Raw genomic sequence first — 6305 nt, forward strand, 5'->3', positions numbered from 1 at the left:
GCCAACGCTGCGGAAAGGGACCGGTGCAGCTTTTAGAATTTGCCAAAAACCAGAGAACACGCACACACATACACAGACACACACACCCAACCTTTTATCCAAAAGGTGAACGTTAAGAGAACATTTCTGCTTTGGACCTCTGTAAAACAGAGCATCTAATGCAAGTATTGATAAACAAGAATTTGGTGGAAAAAGCAACTAGTAATATAAAAGGAAAATTAATCAAATGGGGGAGGGGTAGCTTTGTTATTATTACACGTGAAATGTTGAGGTTGAAATATTAAGCGTGGAATTGTTTAACACTTCTTAAAAAAAAGACTTTGGTCTTTTAATTTCTGTGATAATAGCACCTGGGAGTTTCCTTTCCTTCTTCTGCAAGCTAAATCCTCTGGTTTCCCTTTATTTTAGGTTGACACGTGAAATTGTCGGTCTTCGACCATGTTTTTGTCGACTAAAAGGTCACTTCCATGGGTCAACCTGATGTATTGATCATAACGAACAAACATATTCATTGCCTAGTTTTCTTGTGATCTACAGAATTTTTCTCACACAATTAAAAAATTATGAGCACCAAGCTGCCCTTATAAAGGGGTGATCAAAGCATTGTGAGTCCACTTTATTCATTCTGATCCATCCTATTTTTTCTATAAATAATGTCAGTAGAATATCTTAAATTTCAATTCTGCTTTGTACTCCTAATGCTATTTTTGCCATGATTTTCACTAATTATTTTAAGCTTACCAAAACCAAACCAAAGCAAAAAACACAACTCATCTCTTCTATAATTAGCCATCAGTTGACAACTTAAGTTTCTTTTTTTTAATTCTGAAGAAAGGAATTTGAAAATTTAAACCACTTGTTTGCTGTTGTGATCTTCAACATGTTACTGGATTCTGTTCTCCGACTTGTTCTCTAAAACAGGACCTTTCCTTACAAGCAGCTTAAGTTTTAAAACGCACTTAAAATATTTGAAGATGTGACTAACTTAACAACCCTAACAGCCACCTGGTTTATCGTACAGGCTATAATTCAATTCATAGCATTTTCCCCAATATTCTCTTATTTCCATTATGTAAACCTCTTTGTGAGGAAGACAAATAGTTATATTGTTTATAATACTTTGGATAAACTATTTTAACATGAAGCCACATAGCTCATCAGTGTTTTTAGGGGTGAATTTCCCCAAATTACATTTAGGGTCTTCTTGCCAGGCACAGGAATACTTTCTGCTCCATCCTTTCTGTTTTAAATGGGCAAATAAAATAATAATGAGAAGTAGTGAAAGAAGAAATGACTTTGGGGCAAGGAGAAATGGAAAGAAGACAAGGAAAGCATTAAGGAGAAAAATCATTTTTATTGAGACCCCAAAGATTATCTTAAACCACTCATTTTCCCACTGAAATCCTTCTTGCTCTGCGTGGCTTTTGGCCAAAATTGCTGGTAACAGTATATCCAAAATAACCGGGTGCTTATTATTTTGTTATCAAGAGAAGTGTTAAGTTACTCTATTTGTAAAAGTACAATTGCCCAGCTGGTCTGTAATTCCCTGGGAGGTAAATGCCACACACCACATCTATCCAAAGTCAGTGAACATGAACAGAGAAAACTTATGGCTTAAGAAGAGCTTGCAAAATGCTAATGAAAAGAAAAATTAGAGATGCTATTTATACTATTTCCTTGCACAATTCCATTGGCCATCCAGAAATTAACCCTTTCATTTCCTTTAAGTCCCTACAATTTGTTTGTCATATACTCCTTTTAGTGTCTCTATAAACGTCTTTTTGTACTTCTTTATGCACTGAGACTTCCCATCTGAAATTGGGATAATAATTGTACCTACAAATGAGGTAATCAGCACAATGTCTAGCATTTAGTTAATGCTTAATAAGTACAAGATGTAATTATAATGATCATTCAGGTACTAATAGTACTTTAAATTCTGCAGGTTGACACTGTTGCTACCCTTTTCTCATCCCTGGTAGCTTTATCAGCTCTTTTCAAGTATAGATTATAATACTTGCAAGATATTAAATTGTTCTCTATATTTAGCCTTTATACCTTGTATAATCAATATATACACTTGCCCATGTTCAATATGACCCACTTCATTACTGTCCTGTTACATGTATTTACTATGATATGCCTGGAGAGGAGAGAAAAGGAGAGGAAATACTTGAAAAATCTAAGCATCAGTGGAAGGCAGAATGTCAAAAGTAGCTGTTGTGGGGCAGGCCACAGTGGCTTAGCAGGCAGAGTTCTCGCCTGCCATGCCAGAGACCCAGGTTCAATTCCCAGTTGCTGTACAAGCACACACACACACACAAAGTAGCTTTTGTGGCTTAGCACTGTACATACCCTAGAAAAACATATTCTTAAACTTAATCCATTTCTGTGGTGTGAACCCATTAATAAGTATGACTTTTTGATGAGGTTACTTCAGTTAAGATTCAGTTAAGGAATCCCCATCTCAATCAGAATGGGTCTTAATCCTATTACTGGAGTCCTCCATAAACGGAATGAAATTGAAACAGAGAGAAAAGCACAGGAAGCTAGAAGCTGAAATTCAATGAAACATGAAAGAGAAAGAAGAAGCTAGGAGAGGCTACCATGTGCATTGCCGTGTGACTAAGGAACCAAGGACCAAAGATCACAGGCAACCAACCCCCAAATGCCAGCCTTTGGCAAGAAAGCGTTGCCTTAATTTGGTCATTTTCCAGGCTTCAAAACTGCAAGCTCATAAATTCCCATTGTATAAGCCAGCCCATTGCATGGTATTTGCTTGGGGAGTCAACAACTGTGACACAGTTATTCAATAGAATGCTATTCCACAATGAAATAAAAAGGAATGAATTACTGATAAATCCCACAGTAAAGATGAATCTCAAAAAAAAAAAAAAAAAAAACAAACCAAGGCAGGCCACGGTGGCTCAGCAGGCAGAGTTCTTGCCTACCATGCCAGAGCCCCCGGTTCGTTTCCTAGTGCCTGCCCATGCAAACAACAGCAACAAAATAACCCCCATACATTATGCTGAGGAAAGGGTACATACTAAATGATTATATGTATATGAAGTTCTAGGATAGCAAAACTAATCTATGACAATAGAAATTAGAATAGTGCTGGGCAGGGTTGCCTGGGAAGGGACAGGAGAGAATTTTCTGCAGTGGTAGAAATGTCCTACATCTTGATCAGGCTGTGGGTTACTCAGTAGTATGCATTTCTCAAAATTGAACTATATACTTTGGAACTATACATTTCATTGTAAACAAATTCTATCTCAGTGAAGCAAATTTAAATAAAAGACAAAATCTTGGGGAAAGGTGGGGAAGACACTAAGAAGTAAGAAGATCTGGCATGTTTGATTTACTGTGAGGTGGGTGCCTGCAAAACAGTGAAATGATATACTGCTACAGTAACAGTAGTGGTTAATGGTTTAGTATGTAAACAAATAGGAACAGAAAAGAAAGTGGTTAAAGAGTAACATTCCTCTTTAAGAATAGACATAGATTGTGGTGATGAATGCACAACTATGTGACAATACTGTGAGTCATTGATTGTATACTTTGGCTGGATTGTATGGATTGTATGGTGTGTGAATATATCTCAATAAAATTGCATTAAAAAAAAGCATACTCTTTCTTTAGTTAGCCTAGCTATTATTGTTACCAATTCCTGATGTTTATTTTTTATGTAGGTCAGCGTGTTGCTGAAATCTCTGCTGTTCTTTACTTCTGCCTCCTTTATCTTCCTACATTTTGCAGAAGCCATCAAGAAATCACACCAGGGAGCGCTACCTGAATCTAACTGGGTTGTCATGTGCAAGCTGTTAAATTTTCTAACTTGTTTTCTTCATCTGGTAAAGTGAGGGGGTTGTAACACAGGAACTCTGAGATACATCCAGCCTCTAATATTCACCCTCTTAGGTAGATTTTCAGCAACTTGGTCTCAGATTAACAACATGGTTAGTCAATAAAATCTGAAGAAACAAAGTATACTCACCAAGTAAAGTATAAGCCACATACCTTAAAAAAACTAACATAGCATTGCAATTTCCTTGTGCTTGTGCTTGGCCCTGTGTCTAGTAAGGGAGCTTTATTTCTAAGTCACATTGAGAATCAAGTGTGAAGAAGGACATGGAAAGGATACCTCCTTTAAGCAAGAACTATTCAAGGCAAACCATATATTTAAAAATAAATCTTTTACACTGATTTTTTAAAATAGTAATACACAGTTTTTTTGTAGAAAATTTGCAAATATAAGAAAAATAATAATCACCTTTATTCTTACTATTCAGAGGTAGTTATAATATTTCTGTATGTATTCTAGACTTTCAAACCTTGTAATATTTGTGTGTGTATATATATAAATATAAACACATAATTTCAAATCTTTATGAATATTTATATTAAAATTCATGTATCTATAAATAGTACATAAAATATAGTATTAAAATTTACCATGTTACTCCCTCAAAAATAGTTTTTAGTGACTATATTATAGTCTGAGGTCTGATACCTTTTTTTTTATAACAGACCCAATAGTAACTATTTTAGGTTTTGCAAGCCGTGTGGTTTCTGCTGGTATAGTGGCAAAGTAACCAAAGACAATATGTAAATGAATGAGCATGGCAATATTCCAATAAATCTACTTATAGATGGCAACCGGATTTAGCCTGTGGGCTGCAGTTTACTGGTCCTTGAATTAAAAAAATCTGGACCATTGCTTAAGACTATTTCAAAATTCATCTGACCAATCCCATATTATTAAGTAGGTTATTTTTAATTTTTTGCTATTATGAACAATATGTGATATACACATCTCTGATTACTTCAGTAGGATAAATATCCAAGAGGTAGAATTGCTGCACATTTCTAAGGTTTTGATATATAAAGTACACACATATACACATTGTAATACAATTTGACATTAACTACGAGGACTTAGGCCAAGTTCAAAGCTAAGAGCACAGTCATCCACAAGGCTGTCCTCACTTCAGACACCAGCCACAACTCAGGGGTTCCCTGACCCCCGACACTTCTGACCAACTGGCTACAAATTCAGGGGTTCCCAAGCCACCCACATTTAGGTTCGGCAATTCAATAGAATAACTCATGGAACTCAGGAAAGCCCTATACTTACCATTACAGTTTTATCATAGCAAAAAAGGATATAAATAATTAAGGAGCCGAAGGGAGAGACACAAAGGGCAAAATCTGGGAGGGTCCCAAAGCCAAAGTTTCCAGTAACATCTCCCCGTGGAGTCAGGACATGGCACTCTCTTGGCACCTCGATGTGTATTGCCAACCAAGGAAGCTCACTCCAATTTCATTGTACAGAGTTTTGTTGAAGTCTCACTACATAGAAGGAATGAGTGAATCAGTGCCCATGTGGTTAAACTCAGTCTCCAGCTCCCTCCCCTCCCCAAGCCTCTAATCACCTGGTTAGCCTCTCTGACATGGCCAGGTTCCCACCCTGAGATTATAGGGGGGTCGGTCCTACCCCCTGAGTCATCTCTTAGCAATGACCATCATGGAGGGGGGCCCCACAATGAATAACAAAGACACTCCAATCACTCCCCAAATTCCAAGGATTTTGAGGTTACTCCCCAGGAGCCACAACAAAGGCCAGATCTCCTGAGACCAAATTCTTTACTATATGCAGGCACACACACACACAGACACATACACACACACAACACATTCACACTGTGATTTGCCTTTCTACTTCTTGGAGATAACCTCTGTTATAAGAAATCTTCCAGATTTCTTATGTGTGTATATAGATATTTTCCCCCTATAAATGGCATCATGCATCTGGTTCAATAATCTGCTTTTTTTCACTTAACAGTGTCTTTTGAGAATCTTTCCCTGCCAATGAGTATTTGAGTATTGATTTACCTTATCCTGGTTTGGCAGCTGCCTGATATTTCTTTGAAGGGACTCATCTATTCAACAAACATTTACTGAGCACCTACTATGTATCATGCATTGTCTAGCCTCTGGGGTTACTAAGAAAATAAAGCCTACTTTCCAGTGTGGGAAGATAGATCAAAAGGCAAATGTAATGGTAAAGTTTGCTATCTATGTTTTTCTGAGGGTATGTGGGGGGAGGGGGTGATGACTCTCTTGAGCAATCTTCTGATGAAAACCTTGCAAATACTGGGGGAAGCATATAGAGGAAACAGCAAGTGCAAAGGCCCTAGGGTAAGGTGTTGTTTCCTTTGCTAAAGCTGCTGCAACGCAATATGTCAGAAATAAAGTTGGCTTTTCCAATGGGGATTTATTATCTCACAAATTTACAGCTCTAA

Source organism: Tamandua tetradactyla, chromosome 24, assembly GCF_023851605.1.
Source record: "Tamandua tetradactyla isolate mTamTet1 chromosome 24, mTamTet1.pri, whole genome shotgun sequence".
Lineage (NCBI taxonomy): Eukaryota > Metazoa > Chordata > Mammalia > Pilosa > Myrmecophagidae > Tamandua > Tamandua tetradactyla.